The sequence below is a fragment of the Octopus bimaculoides genome, chromosome 12 (genome assembly GCF_046866305.1).
Source record: "Octopus bimaculoides isolate indiv1 chromosome 12, ASM4686630v1, whole genome shotgun sequence".
In the NCBI taxonomy this organism is placed as follows: Eukaryota; Metazoa; Mollusca; class Cephalopoda; order Octopoda; family Octopodidae; genus Octopus; species Octopus bimaculoides.
The window spans coordinates 21,820,651-21,832,259 of record NC_142939.1 but is presented as its reverse complement, the minus strand read 5'-3'; the positions used below and the strand labels follow the sequence as shown (position 1 = coordinate 21,832,259).

Sequence of the window (11,609 nt, the reverse complement as noted above, 5' to 3'; positions counted from 1 at the left end):
TTAAGGGTTCAAGCATGAAGCAGATATTTCACAGCATCTACAAACAAGAATACTATATTATTTACATTATTTACATTTGACGGATATTTGTCCTCATCTTTTTTGTTGTTAACACAACGTTTCGGCTGATATACCCGTCAAATGTAAATAATGTAAATAATGTAAATAATTCCTCATCTCTTAAATATAGAACTGAAGAATACTATAGGCGTAGGAGTGGCTGTGTGGTAAGTAGCTTGCTTACCAACCACATGGTTCCAGGTTCAGTCCCACTGCGTGGCACCTTGGGTAAGTGTCTTTATGCCATAGAGCCAAGGACAATTTCATGGAGATTTTATTTTCTTTTACTTGTTTCAGTCATTTGACTGCTGGGTGGCGGGGGACAAACACATACACACAACCATATACATACATCCATACACACGCACACACACACACACATACACACACACAGACACACACACACACACACAGACACACACACACATATATATATACGACGGGCTTCTTTCAGTTTCCATCTACCAAATCCACTCACTAGGCTTTGGTCAGCCTAAGGCTATTGTAGAAGACACTTGCCCAAGGTGCCACGCAGTGGAACTGAACTCAGAACCATGTGGTTAGGAAGCAATAGCTTGCATAAGCAAATTACTCAAGAGCAAGGGTGTGCTAGAAACGAGTCACACTGGACTGTGATTGATGGCCAAGTTTTATATATTCATACATGCATGAGTGTGTGTGTGAGTGTGTGCGTGTATGTGTGTGTGTGAGTGTGTGTGCTCACATGTGGTCGATTGAACAATGTACCATGTGCGCTGCAACAGGAAGTAAAGGAAATGATTACACAATTGTATACAATCCCATGGTTTGTAAAGCAAACATCTAAAGTAACCAGAACTATCTGACCTAGACCAGTCTGACCAGCTAGCCATAACCAGAACACAAAAGTCACTACAAACAGTTATTTTATGATTTATTGTGTATAGGGGAAAATGTTATGGAGTATAAAAGAATCAAAGTCTAAAAACATTATTAATTGCTCTTATATTTCCTGCAGTAAAGAATGTTCTGATTAGGAAGAGAACCATACACCCATGCCTCCACATATCACCATGACCATCATCGTCGTCGTCGTCATCATCATCATCATCATCATCATCATTCAGCGCCCGATTTCATACTGGCATACGTATATATATTATCATCATCGTTTAACGTCCGCTTTCCATGCTAGCATGGGTTGGACAATTTGACTGAGGACTGGTGAACCAGATGGCTACACCAGGCTCCAATCTGATTTGGCAGAGTTTCTACAGCTGGATGCCCTTCCTAACACCAATCACTCCTAGAGTGTAGTGGGTGATTTTACGTGCCACCAGTACGAAGGCCAGTCAGGCGGTACTGGCAATGGCCATGCTAAAAATGGTATATATATATATATATATATGGGTTGGACAGCTTGACAGGAACTAGCAAGGTCAGTAGGTGCACCAGGCTACCATAGTTTATTTTGGCAAAGTTGCTATGGTTGGATGCCCTTCCTAATGCCAACCATTTTACAGAGTGCAATTGAGTGCTTTTTACATGGCACCAGCACCAGTGCTCCCCTTTATGTAGAACCAGCACCCACACCCTTGCTTTTTATGTGGCACCTTAGTGCCACAATTCTGTTCTGATGGGTGAGGTCTTCTTCAGCACAGCAAGGCACCATGGATCTTGGTCCCCTGTGATTTCCTTTGTAAAGGTTAGTGTTTTGAGATTAGCCTTTGATACTGCGTCCTGTGTCTTCCTGGGTGCCCCCTCTTCCACAACTTCCCTCCACTTTAAGTAATCAATAAAAATGTGCCACTGTGGTTCAACACATGCAAAACTGGAGAAGAAATCACACAAAGAATGCAGACATACACACACACACACACACACACTTGCATCCCCTCCACACACACACAATTGCATCTTCCCACACACACACTTGCACCCCCACACATACACACTTGCACCCACACACACACACGCACACATGTATATACTCATATACAGTATATTTTATATGGAGCATTGTGAAATGGTTAAAAATGACTTGAGAAAGCCATTTCGGTTTAAGATGGAAATAAAATTTCTACAATGGAATTTTCAAATTCCATTGTAGAAATATACATGCATTTCTCTTTAACAGAGAAATCTCTTTTAAGAGGTGGAATCTATCATAAAAGACAGCAACAACAACAAAACTGATAGTGAAAGAATATCTCATCTCAGTGAGCAGTATGTTCCAAGTGAAGAAAGCATATAAATATGCATGTATGCTCACTCACATGTGGATATACATGTGCATATAATGGATTACCTTTCAGTTTCCATCTTTTAAATCTATTCACAAAGCTCTGGCAGGTGCTGTATATCTTTTATCTTTTGTCTTTAATCTTTTATCTTTTACTTGAATCAGTCATCGGACTGCAGTTGTGCGTGGGCACAGCCTTACAGGGTCTACTCAAACAAATTGACCCTGGTTCTTATTTTCTTAAAATCGGTAAAATATCCCAAGACAATATTTCATTATTTTTCTGTATCCCCGGCTCTATATCATTTCGCACCCAGCCTCTGTGTGATACATAACGTAATAAAGAAGGTGGTTTATAAGGAACACACTTTGTTACATAACATTAACAGCCTTACTTTGTACATTATTTACATTATCATTTATCACGGATATGTGTCCTCATCTTGTTTGCTGTTACCACAATGTTTCAGTTGATTTACTCTCCAGCCTTCATCAGGTGACCTGGTAGAATTTTGAACCCACCCTGGGTTCTCATTCCTTAGGTATGTTTTTGCTGATGTTGTTATTATTATTATTATTATTATTATTATTTATTCAAGGAACTGCCTGGAATTGAACTTACAATCTTGGGGTTTGAAGCCTGCTCTCTTAACTATTACGCTATATGCCCATGGGCATATAAATAATAATAATAATTATAATAATAATAATAATTATAACATCAGCAAAAAAGTACCTTAGGAATGAGAACCCAGAGTTGGGTTCCAAATTCTACCAGGACACCTGATGAAGGCTGGAGAATAAATCAACTGAAACATTGTGGTAACAACAAAACAAGATGAGGACACATATCTGTCTAATGTAAATAATGTAAATAATGTACAGAATTCCTCATCTCTAAAATATGGAACAGCCTTACATTGGTTTCACATTCTGGCACAAGGCCAGTAATTTGCGGGGAGGGAGTAAGTCGACCATGTTGACCTAGTGCTTGACTAGTTCTTATTTTATCAACCCCAAAAGGATGAAAGGCAAAGTCAACCTCAATGGGACTTGAACTCAGAACTTAAAGATGGACAAAATGCTGCTAAGCCTTTTTCCCAGCATGCTAACGGTTCTGCCAGCTCACTGCCTATTGCCTTATATTAACTTAACATTAGCATTTTTTTTTAAAATCAATATTAAGAAAAATAAATTTAGCAAAAATGCAAATAATGGTAAAAAAAATCTTTCTACCTAAAACCAGTTTCCCCTCTAGAATCCCACAAATTTTTCTCAAGAATCCTGAGATTTATCCAAGTTAAAAACTGAGGCTCTTGAGATCATTATCATCATTTAGCACAGGGGCCGACAAAGGGGGTCCAAGTGAACACTCCTAGGGGCTGGCGAGGAATTACAGGGCCGGGTGTCAATGATAGCCAAGGGGTCGATTGGGGGTTGGAGTGTGAAAGACCAGCTCACCTAGATGAACTGCTTGAAATACTTAGTGCCATGTTCATCCTTCACATTGATGTTGTCAATTTCAATAAAAGATATTCCAGCAATATGATGTATTTTTCACATTTTCTAACCATGAAAACAATTTCATCAAAATTGAAAGTTTAACGCTGTATACTCATACACATGTGGAGGCGCAATGGCCCAGTGGTTAGGACAGTGGACTTGCGGTCATAGGATCGCGGTTTCAATTCCTAGACCGAGCGTTGTGAGTGTTTATTGAGCAAAAACACCTAAAGCTCCACGAGGCTCCGGCAGGGGATGGTGGCGAACCCTGCTGTACTCTTTCACCACAACTTTCTCTCACTCTTACTTCCTGTTTCTGTTGTGCCTGTAATTCAAAGGGTCAGCCTTGTCACACTGCGTCACGCTGAATATTCCTGAGAACTACGTTAAGGGTACACGTGTCTGTGGAGTGCTCAGCCACTTGCACGTTAATTTCACGAGCAGGCTGTTCCGTTGATCGGATCAACCGGAACCCTCGATGTCGTAAGCGACGGAGTGCCAATACAATACATACATACTCATAGACATAGTTTTAATTGCAAGACCAGTTCACTGGTTTCCATGGCATATAAATGACAGAGATTACAATGGTACCCCTACACAGGATGCAGGTCCATTGCAGGCTTCAAGGCCAATAATTCTAAGAAGAGGGGCAAGTTAATTACATGAGGCCCAGTATTTGAGCGGTACTTTATTTTATCAACCCCAAAGGGACGAAAGGCAAAGGTTACCTCAGTAGGACTTGAACTTATAACGTAAAGAGCTTTAAGAGGAAATACTGCTAAGCATTTTGCCTGATGTGTTTATGATTCTGCCAGCTCACCGCATTACTAGAGGTGTGTGGACAGATTTAGATATCTCAATCATTTTCAGTTGTAGGATATTCAGACATAACATCTCTTTTTTGCTTTCTTGCATTTAACCCTCCAACGCGGAGTATAGGCCAATTATAATTGAATTCCATGCCACATAATTTTTCGCTTCTGTACTTATACTCTGCCATGAATGTCCCCCTTTCTCTAGTTCCTTTTGTGTTGATCTACTCCACGAGTTCTTAGGCCTACCCCTCTTTCTATATCCATCCGGATTCCACTGTAAAGCACTTTTCACTACATTTGGTGCGTCTTTTCTAATTGTGCTACCAATCCACTTCCACTTTTTCTTAAATATCTGTGCCCTAATCGAAACTTGATTCGTTCTTTGCCATAGCTCCATATTGCTTATGTGTTCGGGCCATCTGATTTTAAGTATACTACGCAAGCACCTGTTAATGAATGGTTGTATTTGCTTATTTGACTTAACTGTTGTTCGCCATGTCTCAGCCCCATACAATAACACCGCTTTTACGTTAGTGTTAAAGATTCTTATTTTGTTCTTTATTGAAATTGCACTTGTGCTCCATACTCCATACCCTTTAAGGTGGTGCTCCAGCATGGCCACAGTCAAATGATTGAAACAAGTAAAAGAGTAGTCCGATGCAGAACCATATCTATGGAGCCAAGCATAGAATTGCTACTACGCAGTCAGATGTTGCATCAGAAAGGTTACTCTAACTTACCAATGACATTACTTCAAATCACAGAGAAATCAGGCCTTTTTTAAAATTTTTTTTTAAAGCAACTGCAAGGAAGAGAATCTTAACAATATTCCTTGCTGTGAAAAACCAACTTAATAGAAAGAGTTAATTCCTGTAAATAAATGCAGAGTGACAATGCTGATAAGGCATTGAAATAAATAAAAATAATACGTTTTTGCAATAGAAACAAGAGAAGAAATAGATCGAAAGGTTATTTTATAAATGTGAAGAAACCTTATTCTAGATTTTTCAAGAGTAATTCTTCATTGGAATATGATATTTTTGTTCTTTACAACAATAATCATGATCAAAGTTTTATTATATTTTTTGGAAAGAAAGGGCAAAACATTATTCATTATAAAAATATAATATATGTGTATATACGTCTTTCTAAGTGGATCCTGTGCGTGGGTTTATACATAATCTTATACATATATTATAAATGCATGTATGATTTTATATAAACCTACACCTACATACATGACATGCTTGAGAAGGCTTGTTCGTCTTAGTAAAAATAAGGCCCTAAAGCAGTGGTTCTCAAATAGGGTCCAAATGACCCTTGGTAGTCCATATAAGATTTTGTTGTGAAAATTTATATGCAATACAATGGTTATACTTCGACAATACACCAAATGTTTTTTTTATATTACGGAGATACTTGCATAGTAAGTGACCTGATCTGAGATCGTGTGCTGAAACGAAAACAATTGCAGTGTGGAAGGTGTTTATAAGCCATTTAAGAAACACTTGCCAAAATATTTTCGTCGCTTCGAGACTGTGACTTGTTCACTGACAAAATTCCGTGCTGCATTTTTTTAAATACAATTCCTAATAATAGCTAAATATAAAAATATAATAGAAAATAATAATGATCCTATGACCGCGAGGCCGCTGTCCTAACCACTGGGCCATTGCGCCTCCCCTCCTCATATACATAAAGAAATATGCTCACGCCCATAAGCTGAGAGAGAGGGGTGGGGAGAAAAAGTGACTCTACAATTTATTATTTGAACACAACTGACAAAAACACTTTCCTTCTCCTCATACACATTAAAGGAAATATGCTCACACACACAAACTGAAAGAGAGAGAGGTGGGAGGAAAGGAACGAGACAAACATTAAAATGCCTGGTGTAAAATAAGTTAGTGTCAAATTGGTAATGCCGTATAAGCAGTGTCAAAAGAACTATGCCAAAATACTTCATACCCAAAGGAAAAAGCAATGGATTTTGTTTTTAGCTTTGTTTTAAAACAACTTGGATTCTATGCCAAACAAAACTTGCAAATTATTGGAAGACTACAAGTTGTTCTGAATAAAAACGATTTTATTTTATTTCTGGAATAAATTGTTCAGCACCAACTGTCTAATCTTCAGTGATGCTGCTTATAAAGAAACGATGCATAAAAAAAATTATAATAATTATAAAAACATTAAAACAAGATTTTCAGTTTTCATAAGTATTGATTTATTTTGACTTGGTACAAAGGTTTTGAGTTTTGGAAAACAACTTATTTGTTGTTACTACTCTGGAGCAATCTTTGCAAACACCATTGTCTGTGCTGTTCTACTCTTCTTCGTAGTGAAGGCACGTGGCTTAGTGGTTAGGGCATTCGGCTCACGATTGTACGGTTGTGAGTTCAATTCCTGGTGATGCGTTGTGTCCTTGAGCAAGACACTTTATTTCGCGTTGCTCCAGTCCACTCAGCTGGCAAAAATGAGTAGTACCTGTATTTCAAAGGGCTAGCCTTGTCACACTCTGTGTCACGCTGAATCTCCCTAAGAACTACGTTAAGGGTACACATGTCTATGGAATGCTCAGCCACTTGCATGTTAATTTCATGAGCAAGCTGTTCCGTTGATTGTATCAGCTGGGACCCTCGTCGTGGTAACCGATGGAGTGCTTCTTTTTTTGACTCTTCTTCGTTAGTTAATTAATAACATGTCAAGGTCTGTGGCCTAGTGATTAGGGCATTTGGCCAACAATTGTAAGACTGAGTTCAATTCCCAGTAGTGTGTTGTGTTCTTGAGCAAGACACTTTATTTCATGTTGCTCCAGTCCACTCAATTGGCAAAAATGTGTTGTACCTGTAATTCAAAGTGCCACCCTTGTCATAATCAGTGTCATGCTGAATCTCCCTGAGAATATGAGTAAGAGTATGTGTGTCTGTGGAGTTCTCAACCATTTTCTCATTAATTTCATGAGCAGGCTGTTCTGTCAATTAGATTGACTGGAACTCTTGTCACCATAATTGACATGTTATAATAACATAAAACATGCTGGGCAAAATGCTTAGCAGTATTTCATCTGTCTTTATATTCTGAGTTCAAATTCCACCGAGGTCGATCTTGCCTTTCATCCTTTTGAGGTCAATAAATTAAGTACCAGTTGCATATTGGAGTCGATCTAATCGACTGCCACACCCCCCCACCACCCTCCACAAATTTCGGGCCTTGTGCCTAGAGTAGAAAAGGTTATAATAACATAAACAATTGACTTTTTTTCATTTTGAAATCACTTGGCTTTGGGTTCAGTCCTACCACTCACCAGTTGTGAATGTGCATGCATTTACATATCATCATCATCATCATCATTACCATCATCCTCATTTAACATCTGTTGTCTATGCTGGCATGGGTTGGATGGTGTGACCAAAGTCGGCAAGCCAGCGGGGATGCACCAGACTCCACTCTGATTTGGCATCATTTCTACAGCTGGATGCCCTTCCTAATGCCAAACACTTTACAGAGTGCACTGGGTGCTTTTACGTGGCACCACACATGCACTTTTATGTGGCACTGCCCTGGCACTTTTACGTGGCACTGTCCTGGATGCTTTATACCACCAGAAGCACCAGTCCTAACACTTCTGCAACATAGGGTGGCGAGCTGGCAGAAACGTTAGCATGCCAGGTGAAATGCTTAGCAGTATTGTGTCTGTCTTTACATTCTGAGTTCAAATTCTGCCAAGGTTGACTTTGCGTTTCATCCTCTTGGGGTCAATAAATTAAGTACCACTTGCATACTGGGGTTGATCTAATCGACTGGCCCCCCCTCCCCAAAAATTTCGGGCCTTGTGCCTAAAGTAGAAAAGAATATATAAAGGGTGGCAAGGTGGCAGAAATGTGAGCCCCTTGTGGGCAATAAAGAAATAAGAAACGTTAGCCCGCCGGGTGAAATGCTTAGCAGTATTTCATTACTGAATAATAATAATAATAATAATATCAACATCGAAAAATACCTTAGGAATGAAAACCCAGGTTCGAAATTTCCCCAAGACACCTGATGAAGGCTGGAGGGTATATCAGGTCGAAACGTTGTGTTAACAACAAACAAGATGAGGACAAATATCCGTCAAATGTAAATAATGTCAATAATATACATAATTTCTCATCTCTTAAATATAGAACCATAATATTCATTTCCAATATTCTGCAAAAACATGTCAGGCCATTGAAAATCTGCCTTGATAACCTCTGTCTTACCCATACAAGCATGGAAAAGTGGATATTAAAATGTTGATAATGTTGATGATGAAGATAGGGATTCAGTAATTTTTTTGTCTTAGTTTATGTATAACATTTATTTTTTGGAAAAATTTTTTTATATCACTTACAGAATTTTTTTTTTTTCATTTGTTTTGTGTCTTGGCAACAGAAAATTGGAACAGATTGTAAAAGAAAGCTTTTGACAAGCAGCCAGTGTCAATGATATATAGAACTGGTCATTAAGAGGCAGGGACTGTAATTTTGGTAAGCATTGTTTCTTTATTTCTTCTTTTCTCTCTCAATCTTGAAAAGTAACTCAAGGTTAACAGCTGACTTATTGAAAAATGTTTTCATTTCGTATATAATATGCAGTCATTGTTAAAAGCAAAGTCTAATATTCAACAAAATTTGGTAGTTAAATTGGAAACTTTACGAAAGATTAGATATCTCTTCTTCAAATAAAACGGAAACAAAACAAATTAACACAAACCAGAACTAAAAATGCCAAAATACGACGAAAGCTGTTAAAACAAGTTAGCAGATCACAAGAGACAGTTTTACCTCTGAGGAGATATAAAGAAAAATACAGAGACTACACCAATTATTTGGTGGGTGTAATCAGTATAGGAATCTATATTTTTATTGATTTTATTTTATTCCATGAAATATACTTAATTGGCTTACTACCTCCATTTACCTACCAACTTAGGTTTTTATTGAACAGCAGAAACTGTAAGATTTTGTTTAAAAAGAAAATTAATAAATAAATAAATAAACTGTCCATTTACTTTCTTCTGGAAATTTCCACACATTGGGTCGATGCTGAGATTATTACTAATATAATTTTAAGATTCTTCCTTTATCGTTAAGGTGGAAGATTTTTGGAATTTTCCAAGATACTCAGACATACACTCATACACACATAGTGAAGCCCCGCTACCAAAGTACCACAATATATATATATATATATATATGTGTGTGTGTGTGTGTATATACATACACACACACACACACACACACACATATACATATATAACAAAGGACCCTTCAAAAATATAGCAATATATATATATATATATATATATATATATATATATGTAGGCAACCAGGCCAACATTCCCCCTTGATTGAAAGGGGGTGATTGGAGCAATATGAAATGAAGTGTTTTGCTCAAGAACACAATGTGTCGCCCAGTGTATATATATATTCTTTGTCGTTTGATTGTGGCCATGCTGGAGCATCGCCTTTAGTCGAACAAATCGATATCGATTCTTTGTAAGCCTACTACTATTCTAACAGCCCCTTTTGCCAAACCGCTAAGTTACTGGAACGTAAACACACCAGCATCGGTTGTCAAGCGTTGTTGGGGGACACACATGCACAAACATATATACACACACACACACACACATATATACGATGGGCTTCTTTTAGTTTCCATCTCACGAGGCTTTGGTCGGCCCGAGACTATAGTAGAAGACACTTGCCTAAGGTGCCTTGCAATGGGACTGAACCCGGAACCATGTGGTTGCTAAGCAAGCTACTTATCACACAGTCACTCCTATATATATATAATAATCTTCTCTACTCTAGGAACAAGGCCCAAAATTTTGGGGGATGGGGCCAGTTGATTAGATCGATCCCAGTACACAACTGGTACTTAATTTGTTGACCCCAAAAGGATGAAAGGCAAAGTTGACCTCAGCAGCATTTGAACCCAGAATGTAAATGAGTGGAAACTGAACTAGTCTGTTTGTCAGATATTAAGGCAGTATGACTCACCCCAGACACAACAATATATATACATGTGTGTGTGTGTGTGTGTGTGTGTGTGTGTAGTGTATTGTTCCATGATGGTAAAATTAACAAAAAAAATATTCCATCTAGTGAGAGATAAATATTATTTAATAAACAGAGTATATATTTTTATGAGCTGTTAGTACCTCGTAAAAATATATGGTGTTTATTAAGTTTTATATATATACATAGAGAGAGCCAGACAGACAGACAGACAGAGAGCTATATATATATATATATATCTTTAAATGCATACGTATGTATATATGTATATATAAATGAATGTATGTGTGTATATACAGGGTGTCCCTAAAAAATATATACATATATTGAATTGTTATAAAACCAGTGTTTATCAAAGCCAGTGTTTATTAGGTTTCAATTTCAAAATTTAATAGAATCTACAGACAGAATTCGATTTTTAGCATGAATGGTTATTTTCAAACTAATGACCATTCTGGTCCAGGCATTGCTGATGATGTACCACAACAGAATTGCAAACATCAAGAAACATAATGTTCATATTTGTGTTTATTCTTACTCAACTGTTGCCCTCAGTTCGTCAAGTATTTCTGGTTTCGTACCGTAAGCATTTTTGACCTTAGAATCCCTCTTAGCATGAGGCATTCTTGTATAGTAATGCCCTTATATAAATATATATATATATATATATATATATATATATATATATATATATATATATATATATATATGCACATACATATATGCATACATACAGAAATGTATTTGCTGCTCAATTACTTGATCAATTAAATTTCATTTGTTCTAATGGGTTTCAATCTTAAAAGAAATAAATATATAAGTATCAATAGGTATATAAGCACGCACACTCACATACACATATGCACACATGCTCTCTCTCACACGCACATGCACATGCTGTCACACACACGCATGTATATTTGAATATATATATGTATGTATATACACACACACACACAC

General features: G+C 37.5%; 1 protein-coding gene across 2 annotated transcripts in view; it reads left to right on the top strand.

Moving 5' to 3' along the window:
- LOC149133050 (uncharacterized) overlaps positions 1-11,609 on the top strand; it is a 154,550-nt gene that overhangs the window by 60,809 nt on the left and 82,132 nt on the right. For both annotated transcript variants that reach the window (XM_089360869.1, XM_089360868.1), the window contains exon 2: positions 9,019-9,113. The gene's annotated coding sequence lies outside the window, so the exon portion shown is untranslated. The remainder of the gene's footprint in view (positions 1-9,018; positions 9,114-11,609) is intronic.